This window comes from Sus scrofa, chromosome 13, assembly GCF_054392235.1.
Source record: "Sus scrofa isolate SSC_HxYL_T2T_F1_AM1 chromosome 13, Sscrofa_HxYL_maternal_Yorkshire_Landrace_v2.0, whole genome shotgun sequence".
Classification (NCBI taxonomy): Eukaryota; Metazoa; Chordata; class Mammalia; order Artiodactyla; family Suidae; genus Sus; species Sus scrofa.
Genome location: NC_139395.1, coordinates 102709059 through 102727728, shown reverse-complemented (window position 1 = coordinate 102727728; position 18670 = coordinate 102709059). Strand labels below are relative to the sequence as shown.

General features: G+C 33.4%; 2 long non-coding RNA genes across 14 annotated transcripts in view; one reads left to right on the top strand and one right to left on the bottom strand.

Annotated features, from left to right (window-relative positions):
• Window positions 1-18670, bottom strand: part of LOC106505376 (uncharacterized) — a 675862-nt gene that overhangs the window by 489495 nt on the left and 167697 nt on the right. The window lies entirely within an intron of this gene.
• Window positions 8432-18670, top strand: part of LOC146397526 (uncharacterized) — a 55137-nt gene continuing 44898 nt past the window's right edge. Inside the window, exon 1 of the long non-coding RNA XR_014824160.1 lies at window positions 8432-8511. This is a non-coding gene — a long non-coding RNA (uncharacterized LOC146397526). The remainder of the gene's footprint in view (window positions 8512-18670) is intronic.

Sequence of the window (18670 nt, the reverse complement as noted above, 5' to 3'; positions counted from 1 at the left end):
GTGTCCTTTGCTCTAAGGTGAGTCTTTTACAGACAGCAGATTGTAGGTTTTTGCTTTTTTATCCAGTCCGTTGCTCTGTGTCTTTTGATTTAAGCATTCAGTCCATTGACATTTAAGGTGATTAGTGACAGATACGTATTTATTGCCATTTTAAACCTTGTTTTCCAGTTGATTATATGTTTCTCCTTTGTTCCTTTATTTTTTTGGGGGGGTTGGATAATTTACATTTATTTTATGCTTGTGGACTTTTCTTTTTAGTTTTTGTAAATGTAATATTTGGTTTTGATTTGTGGTTGCCCTGTTTTTTTAAGTATGTTAACCCCTTCCTGTATCTGCTTGCTTTAGCCTGATAGTCATATAGGTTCAAACACATTACAAAAAAAAAAAAGCCTTCCAAAATTGAATCAAGAAAAAATAGATCAACTGAACAGACCAATCACTAGAAATGAAATTGAATATGTCATAAAAACACTCCCTACAAATAAAAGTCTAGGACCAGATGGCTTCACAGGTGAATTCTACCAAACATACAGACAGGAACTTAGATCCATTCTGCTTAAACTTTTCCAAAAGGGTGAGGAAGAAGGAACACTCCCAAAGACATTCTTTGACTCCACCATCACCCTAATTCCAAAACCAGACAAAGATACCACCAAAAAAGAAAACTATAGGCCAAAATCTTTGATAAATATAGGTGCAAAAATTCTCAACAAAATATTAGCCATCTGAATCCAACAACATATAAAAAAGATATACCACAGCCAAGTGGGATTCATTCCAGGTTCACAAGGATGGTTCAACATATGAGAATCAATCAACGTAATATACCACATCAACAAAAGAAAAGTCAAAAATCACATGATAATCTCAATGGAAGAAGAAAAATCAGTTGACAAAGTCCAACATCTATTCAGGATCAAAACTCTTACCAAAGTGGGTATAGAAGGAACATACCTTAACATAATCAAAGCCATTCACAACAAACCCACAGCAAATACAATACTCAATGAAGAAAAGCTGAAAGCCTTGCTACTAAAATCTGGAACAAGACAAGGATGCCCACTCTCTCCACTTTTATTCATCATAGTATTGGAAGTCCTAGCCACAGCAAGCAGACAAACAAAAGAAATAAAAGGCATCCAAATAGGAAGAGAAGAGATAAAACTGTCACTCTATACAGATGGCAAGATACTATACATAGAAAACCCTAAGAACTCAACCCAAAAACTACTTGAACTGATCAACAAATTCAGCAAAGTAGCAGGATATAAGACTAACATTCAGAAATCAGTCACATTTCTGTATACCAACAATGAAATATTAGAAAAGGAATACAAAAATACAATACCTTTTAAAATTGCACCCCCAAAAAACAAATACCTGGGAATACACCTGACCAAGGAAGTGAAAGACTCTTATGCTGAGAACTATAAAACACTAATAAAGGAAATTAAAGAAGATGTAAAGAAAAGGAAAGATATTCCATGCTCCTGGGTTAGAAAAATAAATATTGTAAAAAGTGGCCATATTACCCAAGCAATCTATAGATTCAATGTATACCTTATCAAACTACCCATGACATTTTTCACAGAACTAGAACAATCCAAAAATTTATATGAAATCACAATAGGACCAGAATTGCCAAACAGAAACCAAGCAGGAGGCATAACTCTCCCAGACTTCAGACAATATTACAAAGCTACAGTAATCAAGACAGTGTGGTACTGGTACAAAAACAGACATACTGATCATTGGAACAGAATAGAGAATGCAGAAATAAACTCAGACATCTATGGTCAATTAATCTTTGATAAAGGAGGCAAGAACATAAAATGGGAAAATAACAGTCTTTTCAGCAAGTGGTGCTGGGAAACCTGGACAGCTGCATGTAAATCAATGAAACCGGAACATAGCCTCACACAATGCACAAAAATGAACTCAAAATGGCTTAAAGACTTAAACATAAGACAAGACACCATCAAACTCCTAGAAGAGAACATAGGCAAAACATTCTCTGACATCAACTTTACAAATATTTTCTCAGGTCAGTCTCCCTAGACAATAGAAATAAAAGCAAAAATAAACCAACAGGACCTAATCAAACTGACAAGATTTTGCACAGCAAAGGAAACCATTAAAAAAAAAAAAGACAACTCACAGAATGGGAGAAAATAGTTTCAAACGATGCAATGGACAAGGGCTTAATCTCTAAAATACACAAACAACTTATATATCTCAACAGCAAAAAAAAAGCCAACAACCCAATGGAAAAACAGACAAAAGACCTGAAAAGACATTTCTCCAAATAAGATACACAGATGGCCAACAATCACATGACAAAATGCCCCAACATCACTGATTATTAGAGAAATGCAAATCAAAACTACTATGACGTACCATCTCACACCAGTCAGAATGACCATAATTAATAAGTCAACAAATTACAAATGCTGGAGAGAGTGTTGAGAAAAGGGGACCCTCCTGCACTGCCCGCACTATTGGTGGGAATGTAGATTGGTACAACAGCTATGGAAAACAGTATGGAGGTACCTTAGAAAACTATATATAGAACTACCATATGACCCAGCAATCCCACTCTTGGGCATATATCCAGACAAAACGTTCCTTGAAAAAGACACATGCACCCGCATGTTCAGTGGCATCTTAATTTGCACTATACAAGATGAGAAAATTAGCCCCACCACATTACCAACTGTGGCCACCTATTCATTCCTACCTCTTGTCTGTTACCCTCTCACTCACTACGTTTCAGCCACACTGAAGAGCTTGTTCTCCCTTGAATTTATTCAGGCCTCGCCCAGCCTGAGTTTTTGCACTTGAATCTTCATGTTGACTGCTCAATCCCACAGCCCTTATTCATAATCAAATAAAAATTTCCCATGATGAACTTTTCTGTCACATGATCAATTTCAAAATTCTGAGATACCTAGAAATAAACATTAAAAGACTTGGATTTTAAAGAGGCAAATCTCCTCTGTGTCCTATGCCTTCTGCATCCTTGGAATGTCATTCTGCAGATCACCTCCTATCTACTTTTCATCCTCCATTCCCACCCTCTTCATTGGTTTCTCCCTAAATGGGAGAAATGTGCTTATTGTTTTCTTAAAGAAATGTGTTTATTTTTTTCCTTAAAGAGAAAAAATAGCAAAGACCTCCAATCTCCAATCCCTGCCTCCCCTTCAAGTTTCTTTCTCATGTGTCTTTTTCCCCTTTGTGAAAATTCCTGGGGAAGAATCCATACTGTAGCATCTAAATTCTCATCTTTCATTTACTCCTTTATCCAGGCTATTTTCCTCCCACCTCTCTACTTATCCTAAATGATCTTCATCAAGATCACTAACAATTTACTAACTGTCAAGTTCAGGGGCACATTTAGGAGCCTCACCTCACCTCACCTCTCTCTCACACATTCCACATAACTCAGTCTTTACCCATTTCTGCTTTCTACTCTCATAACTCTGGCATCATTCTTTATTGACTCTTGCCTAGAATACTGTTTTAACTAGTTTCCCTCTAATCTGTCTTCTTCACCACATTCAGTTTTCTTTCTAGAGCCCACATCTGTTCAATTCAAAGAGGATTTTGAGGGTTGCCCAAGTAAAGGAAAGTAATTATAAGGGCAAATGTCTCCAAGGTGATATTAAGTGAACAAAACACTTTAAAAATTGTATAAATTGGATTTTAAAATGCATGACTAATAAATCTCATCTATATGTAAATATATCCAATGTGTACATAGCACATATATATGAGCATGTGTGTGTATTTGTTTGTGGAAAAAAAAGATATCGAAATGTGGACATGATTTTCTCTGGTCATAGGAGCCTAAATGCTAAATTAGCACTTACTACTCTTGTAATTTAGAACCCAATGTGAGGAGTAGTATGTTAGAAAGCATTTAATTTTGTTTGAGGCATGAAAAATTCCAAGAGAGCTAAAGAGCTGTGGTATCATTCCAGTCATTTCGAATAATGAATGGACGTTTTCCAGGTAGAACAGGTTATGTTAGGTAGAAAGAGGAGAATGAGAAAATACACAGAGATGAGAAAGCATATTATATATTCAAAACACAGAGACTATTCCAGTAGGCTAGAAAGCATGGTGAGTTCTCATTATGATAACCTTCTCTATAGCCCTTTTTAGTATAATGATCTCTTATATATCCTTCAAATTTTTTCTTAAAATTTACCTCCACTAGTCCATGACTGTCTCTGATTGTATCCAGATTTCTTATCTCTATTCCCCTGAGACCTAGACCATACCACCTTATTACATACTGATGATTATGATTACATAATCACCATATTACAGTTCCGATTGATTGGCTTGATCCCAGACACTTGTTTCCTAGAATTATTTCCCTGCTTCCCAAATCATGACTCTTATGTGGGTTGTTTCTAGGCAGTAGCATAGAAAGTGATAGATGAATACTATATCCCTGATCACATACCCAACTCCAACTCAGACTACTCATATGCCATACACACTCCAATTACATATATACCCATACATGCACACTCAGATCTCTTCTTTAAAATGGGTACCACCTCCAATGGCATAAAAACACCATGAAAACCAGCTCAGCATCGAGCTTATATAAATGTCTTCCTGCAATATTTCTCATGTTCAGGATAACTTCAGTAAAAAAAAAAGCACAAGGAATCTCTTTTAGGAATTTGCTTGTCCTTTTAGCAAAACTTCATCTTATGATCCTGTTTCTATGCTTTGCACCACAAGTTAGTTGATAAGAATGATTTAAATGTGATTTAACAAGTAACAAATACACAGTGAGCAGGATCAAGTCATCTTCAATAGTTCAGTGACTCCAAAGCAGCACAACTGCTATTTTTCTATTCAGTACAACCGTTCAAGTAGTTATTAATTTTGATGTGACTGAATGGGTTAGGGAGATGGAAAACACTGGCCTGGGAAGTAGGGAACTCAGATTCTAGTCCTGGGACTGCTTACTGGCTATAGGACTTTGGGAAAAGTCCTGAAATTTTCAGGCCTTTGACTTCCTTATCTTTAAAATGAAGCCCTTGGAATAATTTAACAAAAACGTCTCTCTGAGTCTAAAATTCCAAGTCTAGAAAAATTAGATGCAAGTTTACTTTAACTATGTCTCTCAACTTGCCCAATTGTAAATCGACTTTTAACATCCCTTCCAACATTGACTTATATTTTTACATTTGAATAACAGTGATGGATAAAAATCAAGCAAATACAAATTCCCCTGAACATCAATATAAAGCCAGCTTTCTCCAGCGCCAGAATAAATTCACTCTAGACAAAATGTTTACAAGCCTGAAATGCATCATGTTTTAGTCACTTAAAAGGCAATTCTTAATACTATTATACTGAAATCAAATTTTTGTCTTCTCCATAGATTAGTGAGCCACATCATTAGATTTTTTACTGTAATATGACTTGTAACATATCTGAGCAATAATTGTTTTATTATTTGCAACAACATAAACAAAGCTGATAATAAGCATCTAAGTGCTCATTGTCTTTTCACTGTGTGATACTAGCCTTTAAAGTAATAAATATATTACCTTATAGAAATTAGAGTGCAAACTCAGAGCATGCACTTCAGCAATTATTAAAAATAAACAATACATTAAGCCCTGAGACACATGCAAAGTTAGGTTCTCACATTTCCCTCCACACACACACACACACACACACACACACACACAAAGAAAAGAAAGAAAGGAAAAACAAAACCAAAACAAAAAAAAACAAAAAAAACTTTGTTGCTTTTCCTTTGTGGAGACAGCCCTGTTTTATAATGGTAAAAGGAAATTGAACATAATTTAAAGTTGCAACTAATGCTAAAATATCTAGTCAAAATAATTAGCTAAAAAATAGTTTCTCTTACTGTATTCCATAAGAACTTTGTCAATATAAGAAATATAGATAAATTTTGAGTGATTTCCAAGACTAGGTATAGAAACCAATTACCGAAATTGACTACACACATTGATATGATTTAGCCAAAGCATTGTAAAACAATTTTATATTCTTTGAAGTAGCAGTTCTTAATTTTGTCAAGACAATCACACCATCAGCAGAAAATTCCAAAGGTAATTCTAGAAGGTTGGAATCTCCACTATTTAATATTTATCTCTTCAGTTTGTGGCCTAATCATATCGTAATTACAGATACATGACTATGAAAGTCAATGGTATTTTCCAAGCAGGAATCTAGTGCTTTACCCGCAAAATTAAAAAAACAAATCCAATCTCTGACTATTTGCCACTAATATCAGCAAAAATCATTCTAATACATTCATGGGCATATTGAAATCTCTTGACATTGCCAAACAACTGGAAAGAACAATCAAATTAGGTATTAAAGGTTTCAATATTGAAAAAAAAACACTAATTTATTTTTCACTTACAACCAGAATTAGGTCTAGCAAGATAAACTGTATTTTTAATCTACTTATGCTTATGGCCAAACATAGGGGAATCAGAGCCTTTATTTTAAAGCAAATGCATCCAGCTTAGATGTGAAGCAGAATTTCTAAATCATAACCTTTAGTTCCAAAGAATAAGATTTCAGAAATTCTCTGATTGATTAATCAATTGCACAGCTTTCAGTGTAAACACCTGAGGGAAAAAAATAATAATTTCTTTTTCTACATTTTCAAAGATATAATGACAATACAATGCTTCGTAAACATCAAAAATTATATTTTCATATTGATCAATTAAATCTTGTTAACTTGAAACTACAGCCATGAGGTTTTTTTCCTTTGTGTTACCGAATTTTAAAAATGTATGAGGAACTTGGTTAGATAACTAGTAAAATTACGCTCAGGCATTAGTATTTTTAAGAGGCCAAAAAATGATATTCTATTACCATGATGAGACTAGAATTAATTTAAATAACTTTGGGCTTGATTCATGAAAAACAAAAATACTTACGCAGTAGGGGGGCATTATTTCTGCATTTTTTTATATGCACAAGTCATGGTCTGTATTCAACTTTCAATTCAAAAAGAAAAGTTGCAGATTTATGTAGGCAGGTTTTTGTGTGAGTGCACAGTTCCAGAGTGAAAAATAAATAAGCCTGTAGAGAACTTACGCCTTTTAGCAGAGTGTTAAAAGGATTGCAGGCTGAACTCCAGGCAAAAAAATCTCATCCCAATAAATTATTACCAAAATGTTAGCAAGCACCACGTTGTCACACTCAGGCAGCAGGGACATAATGGTGACACAGAAGAAAACTGCCACATAAATCACTTTAAAATAGCCCTTTGCTCAGTATAGGAAACTTCCATCCTCAGCTGAATCTCATCTCCCACCTTTTCATCTCTATGATAAAATGGCAACTATCCAAATCACTAAAAATAATTTAAAATAAATCCCTGGAGATATTGCTGCCAAACTTAGTAAAGCCTTTCATGATTATGAAAGAAACAGAGAATGTGTAAGAAAAATTCTTTTCAGAAATGGTTTCCCTTTTAAATCTGAATTGATAAAGTAAATCACAGGTTTTAAACGAAACCAAAGGATAAATAAATATTGACCTTTTTCCTTAATTTCTCTTGAGAAAGATATCTTTTAGAAAGTATAGAGATATTTTTTAAATGGATTATAAAAGTAAAATAATTTAGCATTGTCAGGACCATTTCATAGAGGCATATGAAATTAAACTCATGAAAACTGTTCCCAGGATTTTTATGCATATTTGGAAAAGCCAAATTCAAGCATTCAGAACACATCTAAGATTATTTTTTAAAAGAAAAATATATCTATTAAAATTATCTCTCTTTAAATCAAATGGGCTTTCCAATTATGATCATAAAAAGTCACTCTAATGGTAAATAAAGTAAATCAAAATTATTTGTTTTCTTAAAAATAAAATAGGCTATATATGTTTTTTAAGATGTAAATTTATAGAAATAGACGTGTCAAAAATAGAATTAATCAATTTTATTTTAGCAAAGTATTTAGAAACACTGTGATAATACTATAGTTTCTCATGTTTTTAAAGAAATCATTTTTGTTGCTTCCTCTTTATCCCTTAAACTTGAGGAAATCTTAGCTGTGTCATAGGTGCATCCTGTGAAAATTTTTTACCTTCAACTTTACTCTTTAATCATGTCTTGAAAATAACTCGGGAGTAAACCTAGGCATTCAAGATAATTTTATTTAATTCTATAAATCTATTGCATTATAACCCAGACAGCACTCAACTTTGCTTGTCAATTTCGAAGCAGTATTACCATAACTGTCTTAAATTTAGCATCCCTTCTTAAGCTGAAGGGGGAAAAAAACAACTTACAATTTAGACAGTTACCAAATTACCAAAACTAGTGCAGCAACTCTTAATGAGCAAAACCATTAACAATTTTCCAACTGAAGCCCCTGTTCAAATACCTTGGACACCTTGTTAGCACAGAATGAGGTGTTCAATCAAGAGACTGGGAATTGGAAGTACCAGGGCACAGTTTTGAGTGGTGATTACAAGGGCGAGAGGGTGAGTGCCAAAGTAACAGTCTTCTACCCTGCAGGAAGCTGAGAAACCTTCAAGTCTACATTTGTAAATCAGGCCCGATGATTACAGCAGTCACAAGCAAAGAACATATGAAACAATTATTTGCACCATTCTTTCACTGTTTTAATTTGCTCTTAAAATGAACAAGATGATCCCCAGAGTCACTGGCATTTTGTCTTTATAAATTTAGAGCATGCTTTAGGATTTTTCATGGCACTATGAGCAAAGGAATCATCTCAGAGAGAATTCTTTTTTTTTTCTCACAAACTATATAATTATTCAGGTTTGCTCTTACTTAAAATGTGCAAAGCAGTCTGCAGGAGTTTAATTTATTTCAGTTAGTTTAGTCACTGACTCTTTTTAAAACATGAGATATGTGTTAATTATTAATTTCTAATTGTATGTTATTGATTTCTATTTAAATGTAGTGACTTGGACATTTGAAACTCTTATGTTAAATTGATGAGAGTAACACAACGTTTCCAGTTTTTACCTATATTAACTTGTTCTTTGGCAACTGACAGCTTACAAGTAATTTACTGAAAAAGATTTTAACTCTAGACTCTAGTATTTAAGTTACTTTCAAAACTTAAATGAAGCAGTGAAGCAGTATTAAACTTGCGTGTAAAAGAATATATTTAAGGAAAATATTATTTTTAAAATAAGCATCACTTTTTTAAAGTGAAAAAGTTGTACTGAAAAAACAAAACTAAAGGGAAAAGTAAACCTCCAAATGCCAGTTCATTAGACCGATTCTATTGCTTTAAAGCATATTTTTTAACTGAGTTGTCTATTTTGAGACATTAAAGTTTAGGTCAGAAAATAAAGTGTTTAAGGGTAGAAAAAGGAATTACGAGCACACATTTAAAAATTTTACTCTATACTATAAAAATCTGTTATAATTCTTTAAAATATATAAAATATGTGCATGATTTTTCTCTTTTGAAGTATTTACAGGTTGATATTCTAATTGTTTAGGGGATAGTTTTGCTAAATAATTACAGATAAAGGGTCTATACATAAGATGACTGATTACATTTTTATATGTCTTTATAATTTCAAAAACAATTCTTTTACAAAAACCTAAATTTTTTTCCAAAGAACTTATTTAAACACGTTTATTTTATTTCTTATAAACATATTAAATGCTGAATTCTAAGACTGTATTTCCTGAAATAGTTGGATACTGAAACCTATAAAGCATTTTTTAAAAAGCTTCAATCCATTTCCAAATTTGAAAACATCCAACATCCTATTTATATAAGCAAGAAAGGAAAATAATATGATTTTAACTACTCACAACTGATTTTTTTTTAAATCTGTTAAATACTATGTTTCAGTTTATTTTTGAAATAGGTTTATATATTTTCCTGGAGAGCTTTCTACTTCCTCTTGACTATTATTTCTGTCAGTTTGTTGGCTGAATAGTGCAATATTGAGTTTCCAGATTTTGACTTCCTATACTAAATCGATGGTTTAAAATACTGTAAACTCATATGAGAGATTACCATGTAATTTTGTAATGTGTTACAATCACATCATTTGTCCCCAAACCCACAGTGATTATTGTTAAAATGCTCCTTTTATCAACCAGGAAAATCTTTTTCATCATGTGCTATCCAAATGTAGAGGGCGCTATTGTTTATGTATTTTGAAAGTGTTTCATAGAGCAAACCCCATTCAACCAATAGTTTAGTATTTGTTTTTCATAACCTGCTTATAAATTACAATGGAAGTATTAACGTGTAAAGTTTGAACTTAAAGTAACTGTGGGATAATAGATCACTAAATCTGCTGCATTTGCCTTTAAGGATACATGTATTTTTAACTGTTCCTTAGTTCTAAGGAAGCTTTAATTCATTTTAAACATTCTGATACTAGATTTTATATGAATATTTCAATTTTTTATAGTGTAATTATGTAAAAAGAATGATATTGTGTTTAGAAGATGTATGCTCAAAAATCTAGGGGTGTCATTTTCAAATTGTTCAGAAAAAAAAGAAGTAAATGTGGCAGAAATGTTAATAGTTGTTACTTCTGGTTTTCAAGTGTTCATTAAATTGTGTTTCCAACATTTTCTATGTTTGAAATTCTTCAAAGAAAAAAACTTTTGGGAAATATTCTGATTATTTAACTCTCTTTAAATTTCTAGAGTTATTTCTGTTAATTATTTTTCTAAGTAAATATATTTTTAAAAAATATTTCACTGATCATGCTAGCTTCTTTTTGGTTAACTTTTAATACAATCCTAAAATATAAGAGTTTATCTTAACTATATGACAAGTATAATATTTCTTTGAATTGAGTAGAGAAAAATAATTTTAAAATTAAAATTCATATTCACTGTTATCTTTACAAAATGTTTCAAAATGGGTATATAATAGTGATTTCTCTGAGTGTTAAACATTTCCTCAAATATCATGAAATCATTTGAGTTCACTTCTTTTGTTCCATGACATTGTGATTGCTGCAAAGAATTTTAAAATTGAGTTTAAAAAAAACAAGCAAATAATTTTCAATTGTGTTCTTAACACAAAATTTAGGTAAGATATTGTTATAACTTATAAAATCAATTTTTAAATCTAAAAATGTGAATGCATCTTGGTATAGAATGCATTGAAAAATGCTACATATAAAAATCAGCACCTTGCCAGAAATGGTAAATGCTATGTAAGATTAAAATTCTAGATTTAAAATTCATTAACTTAGAAAACTCTAGCCAATTATAATAAACAGATTATATTATCTTAACGTTGTTTCCATTCTTAATTCCTTACATTTAATTTAACACTTAGAATAAACCATTTCAAAAGTTTTCTTTCCATAGTCGTATATTTGCTACATCTAAATGTGTTTTCATATTGTGATATATGGTGAATAGAGTTAATAAAAGAAGTTAAGTAAAATTGCACTTGAAATCATACAGACTTTGACTGAATATTTCTTTTTTGTTTATATTACCAGGTACCATCAAAGCAGCAGTAACATCTCTTTTTCTTTTAAATTTAACTTGCAGTAAGAAAGAGAGAGAGAATGTTATTGGCTAGTATATGTAAATATATATTCCATGCATATCCATGAAACGAAATCACTAGAAAAACATAAATAAATATGGCTTAAAGAAAACTTTTGAATGTAGCTCAGGCATAACTTTTTACCACTTCAAGTTATTTTAAAAATCAAAATAAGCATAACAGAAAGCTTAAGAAAAAAACTAGCAATTCACTAAAATGACTCATAACTTGCTCTTTTGAATAGGGTATCTGAAACTTTGTCTGGTTAAACTGTATCTAATCTAGCACAAGTAGGCATTGTCTGATTTTTATGCTATCCATGAACATTCAAGAAATTTTCCACCTTAAAAAACAAGGAGGTGGGGGTAAGGAACGGTGGGGGGGCGGGCCAATCCATAACGGAGTAACAGTTGCCTTTTATGATTGGCAAGTTCTTTGGGACCAAGATACCCCCCAGCCTGACTGACGAGGACGCAGAGATGCAATTCGGCCCTGTCTTTATGTCAAATCACTGCCATCAAAACAATGGCTCATATTACATGAAAATCTTGTGCAAATGAGCCATAATGGGAGTGAATGACAATCTCATAAGACCATGCAGCAGGGTCCTTCTTTGATCTGAAATACTGTTAATCTTTCTCAAACATAGCACACTAAGTATACTTGGCAAATCCTATGTAAGAAAGTCCCTATAGTACAGGTCCAGAGATAAAACGAGCTGTGAGTGATACAGACACCAATAAAAAGTTCCATATTGGGCATGTATTTCCATTTTATTTGAGACTTTTTAAATTTTTTGTGCCGTTGTTTCGGTAGTTGTCATTTTTGTTTAGTCTTTTACAGAAAACTTATACTTCATACTTCCTTATTTTAAAATCTCAGTTACAATTGCTTTACATATGTTGGGTTGAATTTTAAATAGCTGATGTCATAAAGTATTTTGAAAAATCTTACAAAAGACATAATAATTTGAGAATATGTGAAATGCCTTATTTACACGGGCTTTTGTCATTCATCGTCATAGACTCAGACTGATGGTTTATATGATGTTATGCCAAAACATGAAAGAGAAAGAGTGAAGAGAAGTTTCAAACATGATGTTTTCTAGTAAGAAAAGAATGATTTAGGTGTTTCTATTTCTAAGACGATTTAAGCAACCATGGAAATATACCTCACGTGGAGTTATAGATCACCCTTTAGATAACAAAAGGTATTTTCTTTTGCTCTCTAGTATCAAAATCAAATTGTTTGGTTGGGTAGCCAAATATGTAAGGCACATGTAGACTAATGCAAGCTGAGTCAATCATGGTAATTCAGTGCTGGTAGGAAATTTGCCTCTTCAGTTGTGCTCTGCTTTTGAAGTGTTGCCTAAAAATCAGCCTTGGGCTTCAAAGAGAGAAGGATTATAGCCTTTATCCAGCAATTAATATGGCTGGAACTCAGAATGTCAGTGTCTAACCACGATGCTGGCTGGACAGGAGCCTAGCAGGAATTCATTCTCCTTCAAGACTTGGAGTAAATCAAAAAAGGGAAGAAATAAGCAGTGAAATATTAGTGGGTGACAGCAAAGAATAAGCCCTGCTTGTTTTCTTGACATGCAGACAAGCTCTCCCCAAAAAAAGTGATGTCCCCAGATCGTTCACCAGTCTTGTCCTACCTAGATCATTTTAATCCCCCACCAACTGTTAAGCAGAGAGAAGTGCTATTAGAAAGAAAGCTATTCCTTTGGCTTCGAACACGGATCAGATGACAACCTCACCAAGTCCCTCCTCTGTCAGAGTTCAAGGGTTCAAAATTGGTCAGAATATCAAACAATAGAAAAGCAGCAGGATTTTGCAGGAAGAGTTTAAGGGCATTAGATTATACAGGATGGTCAGAAGAGACACTGGTGTTAGGTTTCATTTTCATACCTATCTCATTTTAAGTGCCTTCTGCCAATAGCCTAGAGTAGGAGTGATCCCCTCCTGCTACTGGCTTCCTGAAGAACGCAAGTCCTTAAAATACCAGGCATTTCGACTTAATACCCTGGTATGTTGGAGGTCGAATATTTCATGACAAAATGTTCTCACCTTCCTAACAATAGGTTATCTGGAATTGCTATTTCAACAGGATGTGTTTATTTTGTTCTAAAGGCAAAGGTTATGTCATTTCTTCTAGGAGTTGTGAGCAAAAATGAAGAGGATCTCTCACTGAGTTTGGGGAAAATTCTACCTTGAATGAGGTAGACCTCCCAGAACATCCAAGCAATCTGCCCTTGATAATCATACACAGTTGCTGCTGCTTGTTTCTTGACATATTTTTCTACAGATGCTGAGAAAAGCCTATGTGTAGGGTATTTACAGAAGGATATCACTGCCTCATGACAGGCTAAGCAATGTGTTTCATTAATAAGCAATGCTTATTGCTCAGTACAGAGGTTTTGTGTGGAAGACACTTGAAAATGATCACTGTAAAATCTAATATTAAAACAAAGTGTTAATATGTAATAGCCTCTTTGATATCATATATATAGTTACTCCTAGATTTCACACATAAATACAGAATTGAGATCAAAAGGCACTTGATTTTCTATATTTTTCTTGCATATGAGATATATCCTTTGTTATTGAGCCTTGCATTTGACCCTTATATGAAAGGGCTGACAGTGTATTTTAGTTCCAAGAAAGTTGGAAGGTTGAAGAAAAGGTGAATGATGTAATTAAGCCTCCAGGAGAAGGCAAAGTGATACCAATAGGTCTTATTCAGTTGAAAATGGGGGGTACAACACATACAAACTTAAGCAGAATTCATTTTCCCCTTTTCTACGTTTAACATCTTGTTATTGAAGCTGTGAGATCCCAATTCCCGGTTCAAGTATCAGGGAGCCCATCATGGCTATTTAGCTGTAGAACGAGAGTCCTTAGGGTTAGCAAACATGAGTCAAAGGATGGTTCAGAAAACGGAAATAAAATTTTTCAGCCAGTGAAAAGGAGACAGGAACCTGGAAGGAAATCTTCTTTTAAGAGTTTATCTGAATGATTTTTTTTTAATGAGATAAAGTTCTCTGATAGCATACTATCATTATCCAAAAACTTGGGGTTTAGGCAATGTCTACTTATATAAAGCATCACAATGGAAGATCCTTACTATGTTTAGTTATCAGCAGGGTCAAGTTGTTGTGTCCGAACTATTTTAAACTAATTTCGGAAGAAGCATAACCTTCTTATAGTTTAATGTTAGACTCACTCCCTATTCTAACCCCCATCAATGTCCCTCAAGGACCACACAGCTATAAACCTATGGATTTAGATATATAAATAAATATATATATGACAAATGTATAACAAATCTGTAGATTTATTAAATAAAATTTATGTAACTGCATTACTCTGTCAAAATATCTTGTCATGTAAAACTCTTTTGCTGTTGTACATAAGAAATCAGTATATTCCATAATAATACACATGGGAAAATACAAAATATTTACAAAAAAACAAACAGAAACAAAACTTATGGTTCCTCTGTCTTATAAAGCTGACATTTGTGCAGAGTCCTCAATACTTCCAAGCAGTTCTATTTATTATTATCTGGTAAACTAATTTCTAAGTCTTCCTGTCTAGTACTTTATATATTTGTTTATTTATTTTGTTGAATGAGTAATACATTTACATGGGCTCAAACTGCAAAAGAAAGAATGAAAATGTAAACAAGTAAAAACTCCTCTTATCCTTCTTTCCATCCATCCAGTTTCCCCCCTCTCTAGTCAGATAATTTTTATATATCTTTTTCATAAAGTCTTTATGTATATACAAGAAATGGAATCAAACATTGAAACCTCAATGCCATCCTCTTTCCCTCCCTCTTATCTATGCCTTATACTTCACTGTTATGACAATGCCCTCATTTTCCCATTCATCTGCTAACTTACTCCATGTGCCTTCATCTTTTCCTTTTCTTCCTCTAAAAGTGGAAAATCTATATATTTTTTCTCTTCTTCCAATTGTTCCACACAGGTTTAGGCACTATTTTTTGCACTGACTCAAAATTTCACTCCTTAAGTTCTCCCCATTTCTCCTCCCACATCTCTAATCCCTACTTCTCTAGGTTCTGGAGATAGCTATATATATTTAAATGAATTAAAATAGAAAATTCACTTCCTCAGTTTCACTCAGCTTTTTGCAAGTGCTCAGTAGTCACATGTGGCTGGTGTATACAGAATTGAACTGCTCAAATGAGAAACATCTTGGTCATATCACGAGCAAATATTTTCTCCCATTCAGTAGGTTGTCTTTTCATTTTGTCTATAGTTTCCTTTGCTGTGCAAAAGCTTTTAAACCTAATTAGGTCTCATTTGTTTATTTTTGCTTTTATTTTCTTTGCTTTAGGAAACAGATCCAAAAAAAATATTGCTAAAATTTCTGTCAAAGAGAGTTCTGTCTGTATTTTCTTCTAGAAATTTTCTATAGTTCACTTTTGTTTGTTTTGACTTTGTATCATGGTTGTTAAGTCTTTCCTCAAATGTCTGGAGGTTTTAGCTCTTTATGCATACTTAAGAGTGAGTCACCAAGAAATTGATCACAAGAAATCTCCTAGAACACAATTGCTGGAAAGGCATTGTAGCTCCACTATGTCACATTGTGACTTATCTCTGTCTTTTATCTGTGACTCTACCTTTGCTTTCTCAAATCTACATCAATATCCTCCCCAAATGGCAGTATTAACCTTGGATCTACAGAATTATCTTGTTTGGTTCCTCAGAGCTAAATGGCTTAGTCTCCATGTCTCAATGCCATTTCTTAAAAGAATGAATCTGATTGGCCTGGTGAGGTCAACTTTTGTGGCCAATGCTCATGAGAAACTTGGCACAAGAGAAATGCCTCTCCTCGGACTACTAACATTGTAAAAGATTTTTAAGAAAGAAGCATGGAAATCTAGAGAAAATGATTAACTTTAATAGAGCAAGAGAAAAATTCCCGATAGTACCTAGAACACATGAGACAACTAGGTGAGTCAGACCAGCCTATGATGGCTGATACAGGTTCAAAGATTGGCATGAACGATAACTAAAACACCATTGTAGTTGTTTTCATTTCAGTTTACTACTGATCCAGTAATCAAGGAGTACAAAGGACAATCATTAAAGATATAATTCAGTAGATGTGATCCCATTGCCTTCCTGTATCCTCAAAGTTTTATCCAAATTTCAACAGGCTTGATAGCACTTACAGAGTGAGGAGCCAGGCGGATAAGCAAATTCTACAACCTCAGGCTTTGTGTTTGTTTGTTTGTTTGTTTTGAGTGGCCTGAAGAGAAGCAAGTTAATTAATGTGCTTAACTTACATTCTGCATAATATACTCTGTATTATTTCCAGGCCTACTAGAGATTTCATTGCACATGGCCTGGCCATGGCCACCACAATATAAAATATGCATAAGTGAAGAAAATACATAGAACATAGTATATACAGGGCAAGAACACTGATTAATGGTAACAGACACCCAGGCTCAGCATAGACAAGAAAACTAGGATTGGGGAGATTATAATCTATGGAGAAAGAAACAGCTATTCAGCACTAGGTGACTGCATTTTTGCAAAAAGACAGTTTTCTTTATTTTTCTCTTTTGTAGAAAAAGTCAGAAATCAAATTTCTAAGTGACATTTCTGGATTTTGAAATAAGGGCAATTATCAAGATTTTTTAACACACGCTGTTGATCAAACAAAATATACCAACTGACAGAATTGGGCCTGCATATAGCTACTTTGTGACTCTATCTGCACATACCTTAACATATAGCCACAAATAGACACCTTATGCAAATGAGCATGGATTTTAATTATTCCTCCAGGCCACAATCCAATACAATCAAGAATGAGAAATTTAGCCTCATATACCAATTTTCCACAATGTTAGAATAGGAAAAAATATTGGAGTTCAATGACTACAATTTCATTATATTATAAATAAGATAGCCTAGTTTAAAGAGGTTTAACAACTTGTTCAAAGCTTTAAAGACAGTAAAATATATGTATGTTATTATTTTTGGATTTTCTTTGAAGGGTGATAAGATTCCTTGAAGTCTAAGATATAATTCATGGCTAGGTATCATATCTCCACAGGCTTTCTAGCTAAATCTTATTTCAGTCTGAACCATAATTTATCAAAAAGCTTTATTTAAATTCCTTTTGCAAAACCAACCAAAATCATTTCAATGTGCCATCTAGAAGTTTGGATGTAACTAAAATCTAACAATGGTGTGATTATGCTAGAGTAAATAATACCGACGTTAGTCTTTTTGCACTATTGGCAAGGCACCCCACTTTTAACCACCTACTTCACTTTATACATAGAATTGGTAAAATGCTATATTTATTTCAGGGTACATTTGCCCAGGTAATTTTCAAACTCCAACTCGGGTTCTTATGCCCAGATTTTTTTTTTTTTTTTTTTTTTTTAGCTCTTTTGACTTCACACATTGAAATTTATGGCACATTTCACAGCGCTCCCCGCTGTGGACCTCATCAGGTCCTGGCTGCCAGGCCACTAGGAAACAAGAAATGAATGCTGGAGCACCCTGTGGCTGTTCTTAGCTAAAGAACTGCAAACATGACCAAAGTTCCCTGCAAATCCTCCCAGATTGTCAGAAGAAAAATGGCAACAAGCTGCAGCCATTCAATGAAGCAATATTTTCCTTATTACTTGCAAAGTCTTTTATTTAGCCTCAACAGTATCATATTTGAAATGATTTCATGACTGGGGGCAATACTTGGGTAGCCATCTGTTCTTTCCGATTAGCTGTCAGATGAGTAGAGTGTTTTTAGTCAATGTTTTCAAATTACTTTAAAATACCAACAAATTCAATATTTGTTCATGACATTAATGAGGAAGATTTTCATGTTTGTATGCCAAACAAAGTTAGATTTTTCAATAATCTTATATTGTCTTCATAGTCACTGGTGCAAATGGGTAGATTCTAACTGATTTTTTTTTTTTTTTAAGGAAGGGAAAGGAAAAAAAGAAAAGAGTAAGGTGGCCAAAATGTAGAGATGGATGTGATATACCAGGGCCTTCTTTGCACTTGTAGTTTTAAGAGTAAATCTTTAATTTGGAGATTTCTGCCTACTCGCCATTGCAAGCCCCTTCAGGGC